Genomic DNA, 26,486 nt, shown 5'->3' with positions numbered 1-26,486 from the left:
TGTTTATAAACAAGTGTCACATAGTGGCATGTATTTGCCTTATAATTTGATTGTATTTGTAATAAGTTTATTACGCCAAGAGGTGTAACCTATAGTGGCAGAATGGGGGGAATTGAAGTGTTGTGATCGTGTTAATGTTAACTTTTTAATATTACAAATTTAAAGCCGACTACATGTGAATTATTTTTAATGAATCTTTGATCCCATAAAATTAATGATATAAATATACCTTCCATTAATCAAAAGTAAATTTAAACAATAAAAGTATATTGTTGCATCTATAGCTCTTAGCAAGCTTATTCGATATGTATCATGTTTTTCTTTTGATTCTGTGGAAAGGCGAAATCAATTTCCTAATTAAGATAAAATAGTAAAGAATTGTTCATAGATTCTGTAATTGCTCTCTTTAGTCCTTTCTAACAGATTTTCAAGTGCACATGTGAAAAAACAATGAATTCATGACAAGATCAAGTAGCCTAAAATGGAAATCTGCTTCAACCTCAACGAAACATCACTTTGGAATTTTGTTAATAATTTTACTGGTGAACTAAATGAGAGGATTAAAATGAATGACTACTTTTAATAAAAATAAAAATTCTTTATTATTTTTTTTTAAAGTATAAAAAATAATATCATTACATATCAAACTTCATTTTGAAAATTTGTTAATAACTACTTGTGAACAAAAAAAAATGATAAAAAAAAAAACAAAAGTATATTGTTGCCTGTAAAATTATTTATTCTAAATTTTTGAGGTTGAAAGGCTAAAGTTCTTCAATATCCTCCTATCACTTTCTCAGTTGGCAATACGATGTTATACAAGTCATATTAAAGTTTGAATATTGGTAGCCATCTTTAAGATTTTTTCTGCCCTAATGTAGTCCATCTCTATATTCACGTTTGTTAAAAAAAATAGCTGGAAAATTGAAATGGATGATTAGACCAAGGGACAACATATGTAAATTATTTTTAAGGAATCTATTATATAGTTAGACATATTTTTCAAATAGATTTGTGGTAGAAATTTATTAAATTTTTAAATAGTAAAAATATATTACATTTATTTTTAAAAATATTTTCAAATTTTGACATATTTTATCTATTATAAATTTTAATTTTGAAAATGATGATTTCAAAATCATTGTTATAATAATGTCAAACTTTGTAAGTTTGACATTATTAATTAGTAAGATTGACAAGTTCAAATTGATAATATATATTCACTAGAAAATATGTTGAATATGCTATTAGTTTTTTAAGGCTATGGTTTTCCTTTTGTATTAAATATTTAAAATAATATATAGTTCAATAGATTTTATGTTTTATTTTTTTGTGAAAGATTACTAATTTAAATCCTATTACTTTTAAAGTTATCACATTCACATTTTCTAGAATGCCTTGTCCAAGACTAAATTTTGAGAATGAAGAGCAGCGAAGACAATATTGAAGAGAATATGCTCGAAATTATATGAGACAAAAATGTGAACAAAGGAATAATGCTCAAAGAGAGGAAGCTACAAGTCCTACAAATGAAGAGCAACAAATAGAACACAAAGAATAAGCATGAAATTATATGAGACAACGACGTGAACAAATGACTAACGCAGAAAGAGAAGAAGAAAGAAATCATCAAAACCAACTTGATAGAGAAAGACATGTCAAGTGTAGGGAAACCATGACAGTGGAAGAGATTGAAGAAGAAATGAGACAACATGCAAATAAGATGAGAGAACATTGTACATAAACATCTCAGGATAATCAAAATATAGTGAGAAGACAAACAAAAAGAGCTATGAGCCTAGACAAGTTGAATGAAAGAGAAATACAACAAATACAACTATGTAAATGTGATTCAAATCAAGGAAAAGTTCAATCTCATGAAAATGGTGGGTTTACTTCTGATGGGATGAATTCTATGACAATAGATCATGTTCTACAAACGCCAACTGATTGAGTAGAGGATCTTATGAATGTTGATTCAGGAAATTATAATTTACAATAGGAGTTCACATCACAAATAAGAAGACAAAGAAAATTGAAAAGAACACAAAATAGAATGGATAGGGGGACAATCAATACTATTCAAAATAACAAGAATGACTTGAGGGCATTACAAATAATGTTTCAAAATGGACTAGATAAACTTGCTATGCCAAGTATGTGCTATATTTTTCAGGAAAGTTATCCTTCAATGAAGGTTGCACGGGTCCTTGAAGGCCCTATTTATCATCGATGTCGACAAGAAAAGAATGAACATCGATTTTCAACATCAAACAACATGGATCCTAGTCCACAACCATTACAACTTTCTAATCTAACACAAATAGAAGAAATGTTGATAGCACGTATCAACCCCATTCTTCAAGTTACACACGCAACTGGAGGTCAATTTAAATATAAAGGCCATACCATAAGTTTTCTACAAGAAGTAACAAAAATAGCCAAAATCTTACCACATCACATAAAATGTTTACCTATTATCATTGTTTGTAAGAAGGATCAACATGAACAAGTTATAATTTTACAGTCAATAAAGAGAGGGTTTACAAAGCACTTCAATTTATAATAAATCATGATCAGTTCTATAGAGATGTTCAAATTGATGAAAATGAACTTAGTGAGCTTACATCCAATTCAGATGATAACATCTTTGATCAGTTAAACTTAGTTCATATGGAATTTGATTCACATGCAAATGAATATGTATTTGCGGGTCCAATAATGGAGATGGATCAAGGAAATATTATCAATCATACTACATCAATGGCCTCTAAACCACCAAATGCATGAAGAGAGATGGAACTAATTCATGCATGGATAAATAACCCAAATGTAGATACTGGATCACTAACTGATTGGCCAGGAATTGGAACATCTCCAGTGAATGAGTATGTTACAGAAGGATTACTTGATATAGCTTCTCCAACACTATTTCTGGATGGACGATGCAATTGGAATGAGCCAAGATTGAGAAGAGTCTATCTTCATGAATTTGTTAAGCATTTACTTCGATATAGAGATCATCGCTTTGGACAACACCCACAATTTTGGTATTATATGATGAATATGATCATGTGACATTGTGCACAAAATTCATCAGCAGTATTTGCCAAAAAGAGCTTGCAAGATATGCCAATCACAATCAATGAGTTACAAGAACATATACAAAATGTCCCTCACTCACATCTAGCTGATCGCTTGATCCATTTTGGTACAACTCTAAGGGGTACAAGGTCTTATTGGGAAAAATGTTGAGCTGAATTAAGTGATCTCTTGCATCAAATTGGAACATCAAAAATTTTCTTTACTTTGAGTGCAACGGATATGTATTGGCCCGACTTACATGTATTAATGCCAGGAACATAACCATCTAATCCACAAGAAGCACAAAAGTGGTGACGACAAAATATTATTGACTACCCACATATTGTTGCATATTATATGCATCTAAGATATACAATGTTTCAAAAGGAAGTACTACTAAAGGGAATGAAAGTAAAAGATTTTTGGTCAAGATATGAATGGAAACACAGAGGATCACCACATGTGCATGGATTCATATGGTTAGAGGGAGCACCTAACATAGACAACCTTAATTGAAGAATCATGGTGAAATCAAGATAGTTCAAAAATATTTTGATTCTATTATACATGCATGGAATCCAAGGGGAGATCCACATCAATGAAACATACAGGTAGGATACCAATTCTTCTATAGGTATTCAACATATATTATGCTTATTTTTTATTTTACTTCATAAAATATGTTATATCTTCAATAGATCCTACAAAATTTTACACAACATCCATGCCATCGAAATACACAACAACTAAATCAAGTAGACTTTGAACGTGATTAGGAAGAGTTGCTCAATTGTGTTGAACGCCATACAATATGCAAAAAGGGTGCTTGCCTTCATAAAAAAGAGGGAAAATGGTTTGTAGGTAAGATAATTATATAGATTCATATGTTTTCTTACTAAGAAATGAAAAATTAGTGTACAAGCTAATAGTTTTCTTTATTTTATAGGTACAATGCACCATGGCCATTACATTTGGATGGATCAAGATTATTTGAAGATCCAACAATAGGAGATAAAATATATGAACCAGCAAGAAATGATGACCAAGTAAACACACATAATCGTACCGTACTTTAGTAATGGAGAGAAAATGTAGATTGGCAACTTGTTCTTTCAAGACATGTTGTAATCAATTATATTGCGAGTATGCAGCAAAAGCAGAAAAGAGTTCTGAGACATATCATCAAATGTTGGTAAGACTTGCAAATATTGAAAATCTAGATGAACCAACATCAAAGGCATATAAGAGACTACTAACTAAAACCCTAATTGAAAGAGACATTGGTTCACAAGAAACATGTCATATGTTATTAGAGTTTCCATTAGTAGAAAGTAGCAGAGTATTTGTTATATTAAATGTTTCAAGAGAGGTGTTCAAGCCAATGATAAAGAATGAAGAAAATGATGATGAAGCTCACCTAAAACTTTTCATTGAAGGATATGGATGGACCATATGCAATGGAAAGTGTCACACTAATAGATGCAGCTAGATCTTGGACTTATAACTCTAGAAGAAAAGAAGATAATAAATGGCAAGCAAGGACAATGGTAGCTATTATGAGAGTGTTTCCAAGATTTACAAATATTCCTTCATGAAACTCACAAAAATGGGTTGATTTTTGTTAGTCAGAGTTATTATTGTACAAACCATTTTGTAATATACGAAGAGATATAATGGATATGATAAGCTTCATGCTTTAAAAAGGATATTTCAAATTAAAAATTTAATAGATTTTAGTTTTACATGTTGCACTGTGGATGCTACTAGCTTAGATATCTTTATACATCTATCTAAAACATGCCGAGAGATATCAATCTCGAGGCGCCTATCTATTCTCAATAACTATTTATTGAAATAGGCACCTCGAGATTGATATCTCTTGATGTGTTTTAGATAGATGTATAAAGATATCTAAGCTAGTAGAATATAAATTGTTATTTTTTATATTTTAAATACAATTAATTTACTCTAATTCAAATGTTCTTTTACTCAAGACTTATATTATAGTTAGAAAAATTATGTGAAAAATGAAAAATAATTCATAATTAATAAATTTTGGTGTATAGTTATAAATAAATTAATAGAATTGTTGAAAACATAAAACAAATTACATTAATTTTAATTTTAATGTAGTCAACTCTTTTTAGCATGAATCTAAAATGTAATTAATATTAAAATTAATACATGTTATCTATTTCTTATATTTTATTTACAATTAATCTTTTTAAAATATATTATATGCTTCAATTATAATTTTATGTTTTTATATTAAATTTAAATTTATTTTTTAATGGACTTCCACTTCATTCTTACCAAAAAAGTCTAAGATGACACAATTTTCCTAATTAATAAAATTATTCCAACATTTTTTCATCACAATAATCCACATATACCTAGAAATCTAAGTAACTTTATTTTATTGCATTTTACTATATAAATATAAAGGTAGTTTAATTTTACCACTTTTGTTATATATTTTTTAAAATTAAGCTTTTCTTTTATATTTAATTTATATGTCTTTTTATATACATAGCACTATGTTTATTTTCTCTCTTACATAATTTCATTATTAATGATATATCAATATAAATGCTATGTAACTATGAGAATTTCGCTAAAAAGATTGCAATATGGAGAACCTCTGAAAAAGGGCTCCTATAACACAAATCCAATTTAGCCAATCATATAATTTGTATAAAATATAAAAAATATAAATGAATGGTAAAACTTTATAAGTATTTGAATTATTCAAAAGTAAGTACTTGTGATTGGATGATAGATGATAAACTAATACAATACTTGTGAACACTGAATGCAATAGTACTAGCATACGACAAGCACCAATAAAGTGAGAGATTTGTTTATGTAAGATTAGTATTCTTTATAATTTTTAAAATACAAAATTAATTAAAATTATTAAAGTGGTTCATAATAATGTTTATTATAGTTTTCTAAATTTTAAGATAAGAATAAATATAATTGTTATGATAAGTTCAAACAAGTAAGCAACAACTATGACAAGAAATTAGTTGGAATAATAAGAAAATAAATAGTTTAAATACTATTGTAGAACACAAATTAGGCATGTCTCACATACAAAAAATAAATAAAAAATAAGATTTTATCATAGTTGAAGTATATAACATTATTGAACCTAATATCTTAGAATTGATCAAATTAGATGCATCATAAATGTACCACATATAAACATGCATAGATATCTCTATGTATATCTGTTAGGGTTGTGAATAAACCATCTTTTATCAACACATCTAAATAACTTGTGTCAACATTTATAATATACTTATAGATATATAACAAACATATATGCTTGTGGAAATTTAGAATAATAATATTTGAGATTTTTATGAGGTATTTTCTCCACATTTTATATGAATATTTGACAACAATATATGATCATGGTAATGGAAAAATAAATTTTGAATGTATTTTAATAATATTACTATTTCAATGGTTTATTAAATTTATTTTCATATGAGTTGGTATCTCATAGCTTTGGTCTTGAAAGAGCTTATAAGGAAGGAACAATTTGTAAAAGGTGTATCTAGGAGCATAATAAACTTTTTAGACATGTCTATGAGAGGAGATATGCATAAAAATGAACAAATAATAAATTTACAAGGAAATAAGCACAAAAATAATATATCATATAACATAGTAGAATCTATATGGAGAAAATAATTTTGGGTGGAAATACTCATAATCTAGAAGAACTCAATATTTATAATAAATTTGTAGAGTTGAGGCCTTTGCAAGAGTATCTCTAAAATAAGACTTAATAATTTTAGCAACACAATATGAACTTAAAAAAAGATAGGTGCACAAAGATGAGTCTCAATTCCATGGAAGTCCATTTCGCAGAATGAGACTTCTTTAGAAACAAGCACTTGATTTTTAAAAATTGAGTACCTGTTATGGTTTGGGCACCTGATCCATATTCAAAAATTAGGCACCCAATTTGTTTAAAATTGGGTGCTCGATTTGTTTAAAATTTTGTGCCCGATTTAAAAAACATAAAACCTATTTTTTTGGGCTCTACTGATAGTGACTTTGGAGATGGGAGCCCGATTTGAGTTTTCTATTGACTCCCTAGCCGATTTTTCACTCTTCCAATTATTTTAATTTTTTTTATATTTTTATATTTTATATTTTAAATTTTTTGCTTTACAATTTGGTCAATTTTTTATTTATTTATTTTTTATCGATAAATGGATGAAGCCTTATATTATATTAGATAAACAAAAGAGATTATAGAGTTCTCCATTCATACGGGCACTGGTAGGAAAGAACAAAGTAAGAAAACCTCCAGTCTTGCTTGGGACCAAAGTCCAATGTCATACATAATATAAAAGGGGCATACCCCAATGTGAATACAAGTTCAAATTATTAGAATAATACACAAATAGCGAATAAACTGAATGGAGAGTAACATCTAGGAGGAAAGGACTATCGAGCACAAGAAATAAAGAAATGTCAACAAAAAGGTTCAAGTGACCAGCGGTAGGAAGAGGTTAGAGCTACAGCAAAAAAATCTAACATCCAAAGGGGGTAAGTAGCATGAGTTAGTGAGATAAAACCAAGGAAATAATGAATACCGATAATAAACTTTGGAGAATTCTAATTAGAGCCTTAATGATAGTTGCCATTTCCTTATTGAACTATATAATCATATAACAATGTTCCATCTAATCTTAATTGTTAGTTAAAGGTCTATTCAATATCAAGCCAAAGGGTTTATAATAATATTCTTCTTTATACTAATATATTTGTTATAAATATTAACTTATTTTGAGGATTATCTAGGTTTGGATTTTCTTTGATATTTTGTTACCTTATAGTTTTCTTTATTGATTATTAAGATAAAATTGAAAAATTAGTTTGTACTCTATTACTATTTTTGGACTTTATGTTTTAGAGTCCTCAGAATTTGAAACACTAAGTATGTTTTAATGCTTAAGATTAAGAATTTAGGGTGATTGATGAATTAGGCAATCACAAAGTCAAATTGTTGAATGTGATGTATTAGGACCTTTTGAAATAAATAATCTGCTACCTACTCTGATAGAACGAGAATAGAAAAACCAAGGTTAAGCTAGCTTAGTCACCAAATAACTTGAAGATATAGTAGTTTGAGTGATTAATCCTAATATGATCTAAGGACCAATACATATATCCAAGTCTAGCCACAAAAGAATACACCACTCAAAGGGACCAAGCCCAAAAACCCACATCGATCGAGAAAAACAAACTCAGAGTAGAGAAAGAAAATAGTTTTATCATGAAATATATATTTACATTAGTAAGATAGAAATAACTTGCTAAGTACTGATGATGCCCTAATCATAGAAATAATCTAATTGCTTCTTAGGGAAAATGAAGCAAGCCTAACACCTGAGAACAAACAAAGCAAGATTCACCACAGGAGTAAAGAGGCCTAACTAGTATATAACCCAAAAAGAAAACATTTAGGGCCACACCCAAAAGCCCCTCCATGAGAGGGAGAAAGGGCCACCACACCTAATTAGAGCAATAGTTTCAACAAAAAACCACCATAACTAGGCCCTAGAACCCGATTACTCTCTAGAATCCTTCTTAGCAAAGTCCATGATGATTTTTGAAGCTTCCCTAATGTTTTTAGCCTGAGAACTAGGGGGAAATTTGTAGGCATTTCTAATTCTGCTAGACTTGTCAAAATTAGGGAGGTAGATTTTGATAGCATCTAGGTCTGAGAAGTCCACATCTAGGTGGATATATGCATCAAAGGCCTAAAGGTAAGAAAAAAGCCACTTCTTCATAGGATCCTCTATAATGCCTCTCCATTATAGTAGAAATTGCACATTGGCTTCCATTTTGGGTCATTCTCTGTAGAAGAGGATATTAGCTTAGATGACCAAAGTAGGGCACCTACGAATAATTGTGAGCTTGAAGCTACCCAGTTGGTGTGCCATGTAGGCTTCTAGCAGTGGGATTTTAAGTTTCTCATTGACACTGAAGACCAATTTTTCTAAACCTACCAACTAACTAGGGTCAAATAAGTTATAACATAGCCTAATTATGTCCCATTTCTCTACTTTAGCCCTAGCTAGGCATCTAATCCAGGTCCCAAGAATGTCACTATTGGTACACCATGAATAATCATAATTGAAGACACCTTCACCCAAAACCCTATTGATGAGAACCCTAATCATGTCGTCTATGGGCCTAGGTAAATGATTCCATCTCTTAGGTTTTACTATACCATAGAAGGCCATGGTTTGAACTTTAGAGGCATGACATAGACAGATATTAGTATCAATGTCAAAGGGGGAGATTGTTGGAAGCATGAATGATGATGATACTAGTATGGGGGAGTATTGTAGAAACATGATTAGATCATTATCATGATGATATGTTACATTCATGATTGTGTTTTTCATTGATGTTAACATAGAAGTTTTCTATGGTATCTGACAGAAGAACAATGGAAAGATCAAGTTGGTACAGATAGATCGTTGAGTACTTTCACTAAGTGAGGTTAAAGGGAGATACTACTAAGTGTCTAGTATATGTAGCTAACCTTGGAAGCATAAGATATTAAGTCTGGAAGAAGTTATGTAAGTTTTGGTGAAGACTGTTCTAAGATAGAGTTTATAGACGCATGTTCTGGTAAACTTGTTATATCTCTTAGTAGAGTTCTTATTCTAAGAAACCAAAGTTAAAGATGTGAAGAAGACATTTTGGAGATGATGTAGCTAAGCTCTCTTGTCATAATGTTACATGTACAAAAAGTTATTCAAGTTACAAGGCAAAATATTATTGTTATCGCTAAGTGTAACATGTTCTTAATGAGGTCCTATAATAATTAATTAAGAAGGTGTAATAGCTGACTCAGGGAATTGTTGTATGGATTTGGTATAAAGGAAGGAAATTTTTCTTTATCATGTATGGATGTAAGTGAATGATTTTAAGGAGTATGAAGAGTGGAATACAAAGATAAGAAGAGTAGAGCATAGGTAAAGGAAACTTCATTGTTGAGGTTTTATTGTATGATCAAAGTTTGATACTTGGATCCCAGGTTCGCGACCTAGTCTACAAGGTCTGATAGTGATTGGCCTAGTTGAAAAGATAGAGGAAAGAAGTTAAAGTACATTACAAACAATTACTGTACAAGGAATAGTTAAGAGATTAGTTGGCTAGTGAGTTCAGTGGTCTTACCCTAGAAGTTGTTTGGACAGTGGGTCCTTCTATCTTATACAACTCCTAACAGGGTTGGCCCAACTCCTAATCGGGTTAGAATCTTCTAACAAGGATTTAAAGTCTCCTAATAGGGACTCATATGTACTAAATGTGACACAGTGAAAGGTAGGAGAATCCCCAAAGGAGATGTCCTAGCCCCCAACAAATAACTAGACAGAGGTGTAGCTAGAGAGTGATTTTTCTTGAACCTGTAGACAAAGCGTTGAATGTGAGGCAGTTTACAAAAAGATTGTGATGGAGTTGTGAATGTGTGAATAGAGCACCAAATGTGAGGCAGTTTACACTTGGATCTTGGATGAAGTTGGAGCAGAGCTAGTAGCTGAGGCTTGGAAAGATTGCTTGGTGGGCTTGTGAGCACAAGTTGAGATCTTCCTTGGAGGTTTCTACCAGAGTGTGGATCTGAACTAGCTAGGGTTTGGATTGGATCTTGAGGGATCTTGTAGAACCATTACTTGTTTTGTATTTGGCCATAACTGAGAAGGCTTTACAACCCAACACATTGCATGCAATAGTTATTTTATAAATAAAGAGTTGCAATTTGGTATCAAATTTTGTGTTATTGCTTCTTGCTATTGTGTTCCTACTGCATGGTTATTGTGTTCCTACTGCATGGTTATTTGTTGGGGGCTAGGACATCTCCTTTGAAGATTCTCCTACCTTTCACTCAGTAAGGTGGTATCAGAGTGAAGTTTGTTCCTATGTGCATAGACAGATCACCGAAGCTGAGGTAGTTTGCACCAGGACTTGGGTTGGAGAAGTAGATCTTATTTGATCTTGATCTAGCAGTGGATTTTCTTTCTAGAGTCCTAGATCTCTTGGTTGCAAGGTGGTAGATTATGTTTTTGACTTGCAATTGTAGAGGGCTTGTAGATGGGTCGATTGATGTGATAATGGAAGATTGATCTTGTTGAAGCATGATCATAGAGATTTTGTGGATTGTAGATCCGTGGTTCTGGACTTGTGATTTGGTTCCTAATTTTTCATGCAAGGTGGTAGGTTGTGATTTGACTTGTAAACAATTCAAGGTTATCACAAGGAGCATGGGAAGGATTTTTTGTAGAAGGTTTGTGAAAATCTTGGGAGATGGCTCCAAGAGGATTGGACCCTAAGATGATTGTGAATCTCTGTGATTTGGTGGAGAGAAGGTTTTCTGAGATATTTTCTCAGTTTGAAGCTAGCTTAGTTGATCAAGTTAAGGATGAGGTGAGGAAGGAATTTTGTAGCTATTTGTGGATTTGGGGTCTACTGATTTAGAAGAGAGTTGTTTGGCTAGTTAAGAGACTTGTTCTTGAGAGAAGATGGCATGACAAGGTTGAGGTGGAAGAGGTTGGTTTTGTTCATCAAATTGTGGAGTCTGATACAAAACTTGTAGAGTAGCTAGAGGTTGTTGCTGAAGATATTCCTAACCTTGTTGATTCTGGGATAGAGGTTGGTTTTCATGATCAGTTGGTTGGATCGGTCATGGATGATTTGGTTGCTATTGGCGGTGAGTTCTATGTTGCAGAGCATCTTGTTGTGAGCAATGAGATTTCTAGAGTTGTGAGTTTGGCATGTGTTGATGGAGATCTTCATATTGTTGCTAATGTGGAGTTGGTTATTGTTGGTGTGGATTCACTAGTTGCTAATGTGGATGAGGATTTGCCGATGAAGCATTATGCTTAGTTTGTTCCTAGGAGTTAGCATGTTGATTGGGTGGTTGAGATTCTTGTGTTTGATAGAATGATGCAGATGTGGATGATGTGTAGATTGGTTTTCTTGTCCCTATTGGAATGGAAGCCTTTGATGAAGATGAAGATGGTTGTTGGTCTTTCTTTGAGCATCAAAGTATGGGACACACTTTTCTATTTACCTGGGGAGTCTGATGTAGGAGCATCTTGGGTTTTCTCAATGGCTACTTTGGAGTTCTTGGGAGGAGGCTCAGTAGTTGCTTTGGAGGATACTTGGACTAGTACTCAGTTGAAGAAGGATTAGAGCTTGGCATGGTCTTGGAGCTCGACATGGTCTATGGAGCTCGGCATGGTCTGGGAGCTCAACATAGTCTTGGAGCTCGACATGGTCTATGGAGGTTGACATGGTCTTGGAGTTGGACATGCTCTTTGGAGCTTAGCATGGTCTTTGGTTACTTGGCATGGTTTATGGAGCTCGACATTGCTTAGGAATTTGGTGCATGTTGCAGGCTGTGTAACTAATTTTTCACAATGAGTTAGAGGATGAAAATTTAGGGAATGATTCATGTGGGAGCAGCTGAATGGCGAATTTTCCTAAGTTTGTGAGTAGATCGTTGAATGTGAGGCAACTTATAGCAAGATTGTGATGAAGTTGTGAATGTGTGGACAAAGTGCCAAATGGGAGGTAGTTTACACTTGGATTATTCATCCATTGTGGAGAAGAGGAGTAGCTGGAGGGAAAGTTTTCTTGAGCCTATGGACATAGCACCAAATGTGAGGTAGTTTACAGTAGGACTGTGATGGAGTTGTGAATGTGTGGATAGAGTGTTGAATGTGAGGTAGTTTACACTTGGATCTTGGATGAAGTTGGAGTAGAGCTAGTAGCTAAGGCTTGGAAGACAAGGGGATTTCTTGGTGGGCTTACGAGCACAAGTTGAGATCTTCCTTGGAGGTTTCTACCAGAGTGTGGATCTGGACTAGCTAGGGTTTGGATTGGATCTTGATGGATCTTGCAAAACTATTACTTGTTTTGTATTTGGTCGTAACCAGGAAGGCCTTACAACCTGACACATTGCAAGTAATAGTTATTTTATAAATAAAGAGTTGTAATTTGGTATCAGATCTTGTGTTATTGCTTCTTGCTATTGTGTTTCCACTACATGGTTATTTGTTGGTGGATAAGACATCTCCTTTGGGGATTCTCCTACCTTTCACTGCATCAAAATGTTGTAATAGACTCCTAATAGGGTCCATCCTCTAACATGGAATATTTATATTAGTACATCATCTTGTGGGCATCATCCCCACTTGGGTTTTCCCTTTGATCAAGGGTTTCCCTAGTTAACATATCTAGTGTAATTGTGTATGTGCATCTTGTTATGGTTGCTATTTACTTTGATTGAATGGTTAAGATTATTCAAGGTGGATAAATGTTTTAATTATTGGATAATTGAGCCACCCCCCCTCTTAGTTATCTTGGTGGACTATTGTTTCTAATACACACTACATCAAAGAGGAATCTTGTAGTAGAGTTCTAGATGAAGGGTTTGGTATGTATGAATTTTCTTCTAGGCATGAGGTGTGTAAGATAAAAAAAGAGTTTTTCCTTGAATGATGCAAAAATTGCATCAAAATCTTGAAAAGGATAAAGATGGATGATAGAAAATCCATGTGTACACCCATGATCACAAATTGGAAGAAGGTAGAAACATCAAGGGAGAAGGATGTAGATACCACATTATATAGGTAGTTGATTGGTTTTCTCATGTATTTTGTTGCCCCACTTTTCATTCTGTAGTTGATTAGAAAAAGTGAATAATTGTGTTATAGTGAGATGAGTGAGTCCTTAGTGGTGATTGAGTCTAGGTCTAATCCCTCTAAGGTTGAATGAGTCTCCATCAGATTTCTCCTTTTCCCCTTTTCCTCATTTCATATCTGGGTGGTTTTTTCTTTTTGTTGAAGTGATCTTATGTGTAGGTTAGTGCCTAGTTCAATGGAGATTCATGTTACTCATGCAGTGATTAATTACAAGTTACATTCACTTTTGATCTATTACATTTTTCAATAGAAATAGATGCTAGTAGAAATTTAGAAATTAACTTCTCCTCGACAGGTCTCTAACCCATAAAGTTGGTTTTTTGTAAAAGGCACCAAATGACACACATGGATCAAAGACACAAAAATAGCAAGATATCCTATGGTGAATCAACTCTCACTTTGCAATTATGACTTCAGAAAATGTTAAGATTCCTCATGGCTCTGATAATCATCTCCAGTGGAAAACTCAAAATGAACTTCTCTTCGGTGGGTTTTCAACCTATGAAGCTGGTTTTTGGAAAAGGCAGTTTAGAGTGAAAAGAAATGATAAGTGGGCCCCTAAAAAATTTTCACACCTCACTTAGACATTTTCAAACCCAAAAAGGACAATGGTCTAAATGTCAGTTAAAAAGGATGCATTGGCAGAAAAACACAAAATGTCTTCTCCTCGGCAGGTTTTCAACCCATGAAGAAAATTTCCCAAATTTTAAAGAAAATCAAGCTGGTAATCCGATTGGACCTGCAATTCATGCATAAAACATCTCAGAATGGTAATAGAAAGAATCTAATCACTAGGGGAAAGAGTTAATGAGCATAATTCAACCCAATGGACATTCTCCCATAGAGTACTCTATTTGTAACTTCTTTAAACTTAAAGGAAAATAGGAAAGTAAGTTATGGGGAGAGAAAGTTACCGTTGAGGCAATGAAATAGTGAAAAGACCCTTAGATATCTGTTAAACCCCCACATTTAATGTTTCAATGGATCTCTTCTTCAATTCATTCGTGTGGCACAAATTCTAAAGATCAACAAATGAATCAAGGCTCCCATATATATGGAAACATGAACAGTTGAACAAACTACCACTCTTTCTTTGAACTACTATTTTGTTATTTGTGCATAACTTTTCAAAAAACCAGTATCTACTGCATTAGCTATTCCTTCTACTTTCTTACTTCAAATCTCGTTCTCAACACAATGACAACTAGATTTATAGGTTTTGACAAGTTGAATGGAATCAAATCCCAATTGTAGAATTTCATAGATACCTTTCTCCATTTCTACAACATGGGGGATTTTAAAAAAAGAGTGAATTTTGAGTAGATTCATCCCATCACTGAGAAGCTTTGAGGATGTGGGTTAGTCAAGGTAGCTAGTTTTTTTTATTGCAGTTTAGGCCCCGAAATTGATCTACAAATGTATACACTATTAAAACCTAGAGTTGAGGCAGATTGTACTACCAGATAACACAATGTTGATTTAAATAGACAGGAAAACTATGGTGAATTACCTGTGGGTACCAAAATGAGAGGAATTCTTATATTTGACCTTTGGAGGAGCTATTTTTGAGTTCTCCATGAAGAAGATGATATGGAGGAAAGAGATCATGCAGACATGGTTCCAAAAACCACGAAGTGTGAAGGGTATTAAGGTTCCTAAGACCTTGTTTGGGACAAACCTCAAACTAGAGATCATTGATATCTTGGTCCTCCTACATAGATTGAAAGGTGAGGAAGAAGCTTTGAATTTCATTGAACAATATTTCTTTTTAGTGCAAGTCATATGCTCTAACACCCAATATATTGATTGGGCTCATGAGGTAAGCAAAATTCTAGACAATGCTCTTAATGCCGCAAAGTTTTAAAATGCATTCTATATGACTTCTTTCCTCATCTATATGTTGGCTTCCTTACAACTATGGCCAGGCCTCTCGAGAGTGGAAAATTTTCTTGATGATGTGAAATCTTATGAGTTTTATACATGCTTATAGTTGGAAAATAGCTATGCAGAACATGTGAGATTTAATGATGCATTCACTATGAGGATTTGGAGAGAGCTATAGGGATTTCTAGAAAGGAGATTCATTCCTAAAGCCATGGAAACCATGGGCCAATTTGGGAGTTATTTCATCCAATTCTCATCCTTTTCTTATTTGCATCTTGTAGCTTTCAATGGTTTCCCCTTGAAGCTACTGAGATATCCCAGTGATATGATCATGCTAATCAAGATTGTGCAACAAGCTACTCAAGTGAACATGTTGTGTGGGAGTTTGAAGAAGAAAGGGTATGAGTTTCCCATGAAGGTGGGAGCTTTTATCTGTGACACTCATTCAGATGCGAAGAACATTTTGAAGGTGTTTGAAATACAATATAAATTGGAGATGTACAAAGTCTTGAGGCTCATGTTCAATTTGAATGGGTACACAAGGGATGTGTTGGAAATTGGAAGTGTTATCAAGCACATTACTACCATTGAAGACAACTGGGCTGATTGCAAGAATGAGTTTGAGAGTCGTTATCGTGCCTTCGCCAGACTGATAGTTTATCAGGTGAAAATGTAAAAAGTCAATATTGATGTGGAAGGAGTAGAAGATGATGGCCAAAACATGTATAAAAATACTTATTTGACCAAGCTAAGAGGAACTCTAATAATTTTAGAGCCTTATGAAGATTCTGAGGAAGAGCTAGATATAATGATGGATTGAATCTATAAAAGGATTGGGAAATGTGTCGAATAGACCACAACTAGAAGGAGCCAGAGCAAAAGCACAATCACTTAAGCTTCCCCAATAGTTGCAGTGACTTCCTCCTCCTAAGGTGGCACATCAGGTACAACCTTGGCCATTTCCCAAGGGCCAACACAACCATCAAATGGAGGTGGTCAACCTCTCGACAAAAGTATTCCCTTAACTAAGACTTGTCAAGATGGCTCCCTTTTTGGTGATCAAAACTCCATCAGAAGCTGAGAAGAAGAAGGCTGAGGAATTAAAGGATGGTGTAGTCACTCATGCCCTCTTGCCTCATAGTAGCCCAATCCCATCTGCAAGTCCTACACTACTCCTTTTGAGTAGTCCCCAAGTGCAAGTAGTAGATCTTAGAGATGGTGAGAGCACTGAGAGTGAGTTGATTGAATTTGATGAGGAAACAAAGAAGACCTTAGAGGTAGATAAAGGCCAAGATTCTTCAAAGCTCATTTCATAGGCCCCAAAGAATTCTTTCTCTTTGGCCATGAAAATACTCACCCTGGTCAAGAGAAAGATGTTTAGCATAGATCCTCTTAGGACTGCTTCCAAGGTGATCAACATAGATTCATGGCTTGAGAACACCTTGGACAAAAAAATAAAGAGGATAGATGAAGGAGTTCCTAACAAGGAGAATTTATCTCTGGCTATCTACTCTAGATCAACACTAACAAAAGTCAAAAACCAAAAGACCTTGTCCATCCTTGGGCAAGATCCTAAAATAGGGCATCTAATGATGAAAATTGCCAAGCCGAATAAGGAAGGAAGAATCAAAGATATGTCAGTGGATGATTTTTCCCTACATTATGTGGATCTTAGGAAGGTCAGACATGACACCAAAGTTCACTTATAGAAGTCAACAAATGAGGTAATAGAAGGATAGCTTGAAAACCTTAAGTTATCAAAAGTCAAAATGAAGGTAGAAATCCATGAACTTAACAGGCTTCATCAGGAAATTGGTTATTCCATTGGCAAGCATTTCCAAAATGTTAATTACTAGTGATCCTACTAATACTGATGTCCAACCACTCATCTCTTAGCTTCAAGAAGATAAACACTTCAAAAAAATTGATAGAGAGTGGAGCGAGAAACTCAAATTAGAGGGACTAACCATTACAGAACAAATCAACAATGTGATATTGAGGCTTGAAATAGAGAAGGATAACATTTAAGCAAATCGAGCTAAATTAGTAGCAGAGAAAGTCAAAAGTGAATATTGTGTTTCTTTACTAAATACAATTATCCATATGAAGACTAAGGAGGCTGTAGAAGCAAAGATCTTGCCTAAGGGAGATGAGCCTCTATTCAAGTGGCTTCAAAGTATGCAATTCAAGTCTGAGATGATCATGGTCGCAGAGGAAGGACTTAAAGAAATAGAAGCTAAAGTGAAAAAGGATCAAGATAGAGACTATGAACTCCTAAGAGGTCTACATATAGACTCACAGACTATTGGACAAGGGAAGGGAATCATTGGAGTAGCTGTCATGCAAAAAAAAATTCTCCAATTACATAGATAGTTTGATGGGGATATCTTCCAATCACCAAAACAGAGTTTCCAAGCTCCAAAAACTTGGCGGGTGTGTACATGTAGCCATGGAGGAAATACACAATCGGTTAAATGTTGTCAAAGATTTAGCTAGAGAGCGTTCTAAATGGCTCTTAAGATATACTAATGTACATGTTAATAGGCATGAGGAATTGATTCCAATCATTGTTGCCACTAAGGCCTATAGGGAAAAATAAAAAAAGGGAAAGAAGGTGAAGTGATTCATATTTTGCCCCTTTCATATTCTGTTATAATGATTGTAATGGACAAGTTGACTCCTTACCATTTGTCATTTCTGAAGTAATGAACTGATTTGAGTTCCTTTTGTAGCTATCATATCAAAATCCTATATTTACTAGATTGAAAAGTCAATAAAGGGTTGGCTAATTTTTGGTGTGAAATACTTGATGTTGCAGAGACAATTGAATGGTATTTTGTGTTAATTATTGTTTGTTCCATTCTGTTTTGTGTTAATTTTATGTTTTCTCTTTCATCTAAATTAAATCAATGAATGAATAGAGCTTCACTCCCCTATTTTAAGGTAGTGGACTAAAGATAATAGTATTGTTATCATATGTTCAAGAGAAATCCCTTTGTGTTTTCTTTCAATTAGTCTTTCAGTCTTTGTAATTAGTTTCTTGCTGATATCAGTTTAGCTTTAGTTAGCATGCATTATCAAATCGTTATGCCTTGTGGGTTCATAAGATGTATGAATTCATAGGCTTAGTTAATCTTAAAATATCAACTCTTGCCTAAGTTAGTTCCTATTTAGGCCTAGCTTGGTTTTCCTTTTCTATTCTTGGGGTTAAGAACACACCCTATCTTAGATTTAGAAACCAACATAATTCATTGCAAATTACTATGCAATAGAGAGTTGTACCTATGAATTTAGAGGAAAGTTGGTCATTTCAAAATAACTTTCCAACTATTGTAACCAAATGTTGTTCACAAATTTGGATGTTTAAGAGTTAAATCAAAAGAACAATTTGTTTATCAACATATTTATCTTGCCAAATATAGGTTTTGTAATAAATTGTCTTAGTCTGTTCATTTTCTAGCCATAGAGAGTGCATTGGACTACAATAAAGCTTGTGTTGGGGTATTTACAAGGTACAATTGAGTAGGGGATTAGATATAATTGAGGTGAATGAGTCAAGTTAATAGGCTATACTAGTGCAAATTGGGTGGGTAATACAAAAAAAAAGAAAATCACTTGAGGGTGTTACTTTAGTTTGGGATAAGGAGTTATCTCTTGGTTCAACAAGAGTAGAAGTATGTAGCTCTAAATTCTATAGTGTCCAGATATATAGCAATGAGCATGGAAACATGTGAAGTTATATGGATTTGAAAGTTTATGGTAGCCTTATTTGGTAAGAGAGTTGAAACTACTATAATATATTGTGATAATAATAGTTGTGTTAAATTGACTGGTAAGCTGGTGTTTCATGATAGGTCTAAGCATATTGACCTTATGTATCACTTTATCAGGGATTTTGTACAATGAAATATTGTCTAACTACATCCTATACCTACAGAGGAGCAAGTAGTAGACAATTTGACTAAGGCATTAGGGAAGGTTAAATTCATCTTCTTCATAGATAAGTTGGGTGTGATGTAGAACAACTTCCTAAGAGGGAGTGTAGTTTTGGTAGCTTGGATAGTTGTTCGCCCACTTGCAAGAATTTAGTAAATATTTATTTATTTTTAAAAAAATTATTGGGAATGGGGATAATTATTTATTTATTAATCAATCTCTTTTAGAAACACCTAAAAACTAATTGATTCAGGTTTGTTAAGGTGTTACTAATCTCAATAGTTGATTGAGAATAAATCTTGGCCATTAGTTTCCCAATGAGAGTAGTAAAAGGGGGTCAATGAATATTTGCAGAGCAAAAGATTGAGAAGCATTTATAGTGATGGCAAATGAATTTCGAATGTTAGAAAATAGTCTTGCAGTGTTAGAAAGGGATATCATTGAGAATATTAGTATAGTATCTCAATAGAAGAAATTGAGAGATTTTTAGAGCAATGTCAGTAAGAGCCAAGTAGTTTATGTATCTATTAATTTATTGAAGTTTAATACAATTCCCCATCTACAGTTGTAGTTTTTCCTTAGTGACTTTTCCTAGGGACAATTTGTCCAAAAATATTGTGTTCCTTGTGTTGTGTAATATTTACTTTATTTTATTTGGGATGTTGCAATTGTGTTCTTATTCAATATTTTATTTTTAGCAATCAAATAATCTATATAAGATACACGATTAACAAGGACACAAAGTGTATAGTTCCTACCGATAGAAGAACATAATATGAATTTTATGCAATAGTAACTCTAAAATAATTTGTTGCATTTTGTGTATAAAAAATTAAAAACCCTATAAAAAAACAATCAATAATTATAGAAGAAAATAATATGAATTTTCTGTAATAGTAAAATGTATAAAGTGTGTAAAATAATTTGAAAATAATATGAATTTTATGCAATAGTAACTCTAAAATAATTTGTTGCATTTTGTGTATAAAAAACTAAAATCCCTACAAAACAACAATCAATAAATATAATTATTTCAAATATAATATAGTGAAAACTTTATAGTTGCAAAAGGTAATTGAATAATAAATTGTTTTCATTGGGCAAACAAATAAGGGAAAAAGTTGCACTCCATACTATAGCTCAAAATAACCACTCAAATTATCAATAAATATATTATGTTGAATTTTTTGGAAACATGAATGTTGATGATATTCCTATGGGGGAGTATTGTGGAAATATGATTAGATCATTATCATGATGATATGTTACATTCATGACTATGTTTGTAATTGATGTCAACATAATAGTTTTTTGTGGTATCTGATAGAAGAACAATGGTAAAGATCAAGTTGGTACAAACACATTGTTGAGTACCTTTAGTAGCAAGATTAAAGGGAGATTATAGTATGTGTTTAGTACATGTAGCTAACCTCAAAAGCATAAGATATTAAGTCTGGAAGAAGTTATGCAAGTTTTAGTGAAGATTTTTTTGAGATAGAAGCTAAAGATGTGAAGAAGACATGGCTAAGCTTGCTCATCATAATGTTACATGTATGAAAAGTTATTTAAGTTATAGGGAAAAAGATTAATGTTATCGCCAAGTGTAACATGTTCTTAATGTGATCCTATAATAATTAATTGACAAGGTGTAACAATCAAATTAGGGAATTTTTTTATGGATTCGGTATAAAGGAAGGAAATTTTCCTTTATAATCTATAATAGATGTATGGAAGAATGTGAGGGCATATGCACCGAGTTGTGGTGCCAAAAAGATGACAAGTTTTTTTTTTTTTTTTTTCTAATTTTCAATAGCGCATATGCGCTATGGCTTGGGTCATCCAAGCCATAGTGCATATGCGCTATAGCGTGTACACACTATTTTGATGTCCAAAAAGTTATAACTATAGTACGTACACACTATCTCAAAACACATCACTCCCCATCCTCCCTACTCTCTCTCTCATCCCCTCCCTCTCTCTATTGCTACTCTCTCCCATCCTTTACTCTCTCTCTCACCCTCCCTCTCCCACCACCTACTCTCTCTACCTCTCTCACCCCCTCTCCTCTCCCATCCTTGACTCTTTAGATCTCTCACACACACTCTTATCCCCCCTATCTATCTCCCTCTCCCTCTCATACCACCTAATTTCTCTCCCCCATCCCCTACTCTCTCTCTTCTCTCCCATCCCCTACTTTGTCTCTCTTACACACATTCCCATTCCCCCTCTCTCTCCCTCTCCTGCCGCCTACTTTCTCTCCCCCATTGTCGTACTCTCTCTACCACCCCCTACTCTCTCTCACCCTCACACTACTACTACTTACTATCTCTCTATCTCCCTCTCTAATCTCTCTCCCCCATCTTGTACAAGCTCTCTCTGCCTCTCCCACTCTCTCTCCCATCGCGTACTTTCTCTCCCCCATCCCCTGCTCTCTCTCTCTTGTCTCCCATCCCCTACTCTCTCACACTCTCACACTCTCCCCCATCCTCTATTCTCTCTCTTTTCTCTCATCCCCTACTCTATCTCTCTTACACATACACCCCCATCCCCCCTCTCTCTTTCCCTCTCCCACCGCCTACTTTCTCTCCCCCATCGTCATACTCTCTCTCTCTGCCACCCCCTACTCTCACACTCTCACACTCTATCCCATCCCTTGATATGTCTCTCTTACACACAGTACACTCCCATCCCCCCTCTCTCTTTTCCTCTCCCACCGCCTACTTTCTCTCCCCTGTCGTCGTACTCTCTCTCTGCCACCCCCTACTTTCTCAAAACACATCACTCCCCATCCTCCCTACTCTCTCTCTCCCGTCCCCTCCCTCTCTCTCTTCCTACTCTCTCCCATCCTTTACTCTCTCTCACTCTCCCTCTCCCACCACCTACTCTCTATACCTCTCTCACCCCCTCTCCTCTCCCATCCCCAGCTCTTTAGATCTCTCACACACACTCTTATCCCCCCTATCTCTCTCCCTCTCCTACCACCTAATTTCTCTCCCCCATCCCCTACTCTCTCTCTTCTCTTCCATCCCCTAATTTGTCACTCTTACACACATTCCCATTCCCCCTCTCTCTCCCTCTCCCACTGCCTACTTTCTCTCCCCCATCGTCGTACTCTCTCTACCAACCCCTACTCTCTCTCACACTCACACTACTACTACCTACTATCTCTCTCTCTCTCTCAAGTTCTCTCTCTCCCTCTCTACTCTCTCTCTCTCTCTCTCTCTCTCTCTCTCTCTCTCTCCCATCTTGTACAAGCTCTCTCTGCCTCTCCCACTCTCTATCCCACCGCCTACTTTCTCTCCCCCATCCCTTGCTCTCTCTCTCTCGACTCCCATCCCCTACTCTCTCACACTCTCACACTCTCCCCCATCCCCTACTCTCTCTCTCCTCTCTCATCCCCTACTCTATCTCTCTGACACATACACCCCCATCCCCCCTCTCTCTTTCCCTCTCCCACCGCCTACTTTCTCTCCCCCATCATCATACTCTCTCTCTCTCATCCACCCCCTACTCTCACACTCTCACTCTCTCTCCCATCCCCTCCTCTATCTCTCTTACACACACATACTCCCATCCCCCCTCTCTCTTTTTCTGTCCCATCGCCTGCTTTCTCTCCCCCATCATCATACTCTCTCTCTGTCACCCCCTACTTTCACACTTTCACACTCTCTCCCATCCCCTACTCTCTCACTTTCATAGATACACACACTCTTATCCCCCCACTCTTCTTCTTCTCTCCCATCCCCTACTTTCTACATCTGTCACACACACTCCCATCCCCCCTATTTCTCTCCCTCTCCCTCTCCCTCTCCCACTCCTTCTCCTACTGCCTACTGTCTATCTCTCTCAAGTTCTCTTTCTTCCTCTCTACTCTCTCTCTCTCTCTCTCTCTCTCCCATCCCTTACTCTCACTCTCTCTCCCATCCCCTACTACTTTCTCTCAAACTCTCACACTCTCTCCCATCCTTTACTCTATCTCTCTTATAAATAAATACACATTCCCATTCCCCCCTCTCTCTCTCTTGCAATCCTTGTCCCACTACCTACTCTCTCCCATCCCCTACTCTATCTCTCTCTCTCTCTCTCTCTCTCTCTCTCTCTCTCTCTCTCTCTCTCTCTCACTCTCACTCTCACTCTCTCCCTCTCTCTCCCATCCCTCTACCATTGCCTACTCTCTCTATCTCTCTCTCCCCTCTCTCATTCTTGACTCTCTCTCTTTGACACACACACACCCATCCCCCCTCTCTCCTCTTCCATCACCTACTTTTTCTCTCACTTGCTCTCCCTCTCCCACTCCCTCTCCCACTGCCTACTCTCTCTCTCTCACTCTCACTCTTACTCTCTCCCTCTCCACTCTCTCTCTCTCTCTCTACTACCCTCTAGTCTCTCTTAAATTTTCACACTCTCTCCTATCCCGTACTCTCTCTCTCTCTCTCTCTCTCTCTCTCTCTCTCTCTCTCTCTCTCTCTCTCTCTCTCTCTCTCTCTCTCTCTCTCTCTCTTACACACATTTCTATTCCCCCCTATCTCCCCCTCTCCCACTCCCTCTCCCATCACCTACTCTCTCTTCCATCCCCTACTCTCTCTTGAGCTACTTTGTCTTCCCCCTCTCTCATTCCATACTCTCTCTCTTTCACACACATGCACTCCCATTCTCCTCTCTCTCAAGTTCTTCCTCTCCCACTCTGTCTCCCATCACCTACTCTCTCTCTCCTCCATCCCCTACTCTTAATCTCTCTCTCCCAACCTGTACTCTCTCTCACACTTCCTCTCTCTCCCATCCCCTACTTTAAATCTCTTTCCCCCATCCCACACTCTCTCTCTCACACTTCCTCTCTTTGCCAACCCCTACTCTTTCTCACTTTCTCTCTCCCATCCTGTACTCTCTCCCCTCTCCTATCCCCTACTTTCTCTCTATCTCTTTCATGCACACACATAGCCATTCCCCTATCCCCCCCCTCCTAGTTCTCTTTTGCAACTTACATCTTAATAGTGCTTGCGCCCTATAGCACACATGCACTATTTAGAACTGAGGTTTAAATAGCGCGTGCATGCTATAGCACGTGCATGCTATAGGGCGCACGCACTATTTAAACCTTAATCAAACCCAAGCTTAAGGCTTGGTTTGGCCTTGGAGATCCAACCCAAAGGTTTGGATTTGATGAACAGGCCTGAGACGTGTTTTCTAGCAAACATACAAAAAATGATTGTTTTTTCTTCTGTTCTCCCCTTCAAGATTTCTCATGGTTGGGTATCAATAAGATCAGGTTACATAGCATTAAAGGTCTCTCTGTTAGCTATCTAACAATATAATTTATTTTTAATTTTAACTATTTCAAGCCTTTCATCTATAATTTCTTTTGAATGTGTGTTCATTTTTTGTCAAAAACCACCACGTACTAATTAGGCTATAGATTTTAGCTCGTTCATCAAATTGTGTAACAACTTAGTTTTTTAGAAACTAGACTCCATTCTACACACTTTGAAAAAAAAAGTTTTGATTTTAGATTAGTTTTCAATTATTTCTAGGGGGAGCACACAGATATTTCGCATTTTTGGGATGTGTCTAGTTAAAAAATTCGTTAAAAAAAAATAGACATTATAAAATTACTCGAAAAATTTGGGATAAACTACATAGTGTTAAGTAAATTTTGACCGGAGTGATTAAAAAATTTCAAAAAAAAAGTTAAAATTTTAGGGGGGCCACACTTTGTATTGTGCTATGTTTTTTTGGAATAAACAGTACGACTTTTTGTGACCCCCTTTTTTGAGGACCTAAAACTAAACCATTTTGAAAAAAAATTAGTAGTTTAGAAACTAGATTCAAAGGACTACAACTTTTTTTTTTGTCATATCTAAAAATTTTGAGTGTAACTATCTTCAAATTCTTGTTGAAGTTCAAAATTTGCAAATTTCAGGAAAAAGGTGTCCACTTATACCCCCCTTTTGGCACCACAACTTTGTGCACTTACCCATGAATGATTGTAAGCAGCAAAAAGATCAAAATGCAAAGATAAGAAGAGTAGAGCGGAAGTGAAAGAAACTTCATTGTCGAGTTTTTATTGTGTTATCTGAAGTTGGATACTTGGATTCAAGATCTGTGACCTAGTCTACAAGGTCTAACAGAGATTAGTCTAGTTGAGAGAACATAAGAAATAAGTTAAAGCAAATACATAAATTTATTCTACAAGGAATATTGTAGAGATTAGTTGGATAGTGATTTTAGTGATCTTACCCCAGAAGTTGTTTGGACAGTGGGTCCTTCTATCTTCTACAACTCCTAGCAGGGTTGGAATCTTCTAACAAGGACTCATATGTACTAAATATTGTAATAGACTCCTAACAGGGTCCATTCTCTAACAAGGAATATTTATATTAGTACATCATCTTGTGGGCATCATTCACACCAGGGTTTTCCCTTTGATCAAGGGTTTCCCTAGTTAACATATCTGGTGTAATTGTCTATGTGCATCTTGTTATGGTTGATATTTAATTTGGTTGAATGGATAAGATTGTTTAAGGTTGATAAATTTTTTAATTATTGGATAACTAATTCACCCCCCCTCAGTTATCTTGGTGGACTATTATTTCTAAGAATTGGTATCAGAGCATCAGGTCCTTGAACATAAAGTTTAACAACTTTAGGAGATGTAATGCCCCACCTAGAGGTCCTTGGAACATGGATTTAATTCAAACCAAGATATATATTTTTTAAGTATGAATGCACATGACAACATCATATAGGGATCACAAAGATCACAACGGAGGACTTCACCAACAATTTGAGAAACCAATGAATCTCCAAATGCCACTACCAAACATAAATGACAAACCACAAAAG

The sequence above is a fragment of the Cupressus sempervirens genome, chromosome 4 (genome assembly GCF_028749045.1).
Source record: "Cupressus sempervirens isolate cs-2001-9-10 chromosome 4, ASM2874904v1, whole genome shotgun sequence".
Classification (NCBI taxonomy): Eukaryota; Viridiplantae; Streptophyta; class Pinopsida; order Cupressales; family Cupressaceae; genus Cupressus; species Cupressus sempervirens.
The sequence above is the reverse complement of the archived record's forward strand: the minus strand, read 5'-3'. Positions refer to the sequence as shown.